Raw genomic sequence first — 578 nt, 5'->3', positions numbered from 1 at the left:
GTGTGTGTATTTTTAGGTGGTCATTGAGATGGTAGAGCACATACATAAGATTAAACATCCGTAATTTAAAAGTGCATAAGAATTAACTGTTTTAGGGTGTGGCAAAGTATTATCAGAGTCTCAGAGGATTCGCGCCTCTAAAAATGAAGAATATTCTCATCTGAAATGAGCTACTCTAATAAATGTTGATTATAATCACAATCATCACAATAATGTAACTGCTATTTTGAGCAGTACTTTTTTTAAAGTTTTTTTCCATTGTTGAGATGATTCAGCTGTTTCGGAAAATAAAACAAAGTACAAATGAGTGGGTGAGTATGCCATGAAAGCCATTCTTAAATGATTAAAGCCCTGGCTATCTCAGTTATTGTCAGCATTGTACCTGCCTCCTTCATAAATACTGTTTTTAACGGTCAGCCTACACAACATTAAAGGTCTGCCTGGACTCTCTACTTGGTCTGAGGGTCCCAGAAAACTGCAGTAATTCTCAAATCAATATGTTCCCTTTTCACTATACTGTTATCACTTGTGATTACAGCTAGGGAAGGAGATTTTTTTTTTTTTTTTTTTTTTTTTTT

The sequence above is a fragment of the Lipotes vexillifer genome, unplaced genomic scaffold, assembly GCF_000442215.2.
Source record: "Lipotes vexillifer unplaced genomic scaffold, Lipotes_vexillifer_v1.1 scaffold484, whole genome shotgun sequence".
NCBI classification, from domain to species: domain Eukaryota; kingdom Metazoa; phylum Chordata; class Mammalia; order Artiodactyla; family Lipotidae; genus Lipotes; species Lipotes vexillifer.
This window is presented reverse-complemented; position numbering follows the sequence as displayed.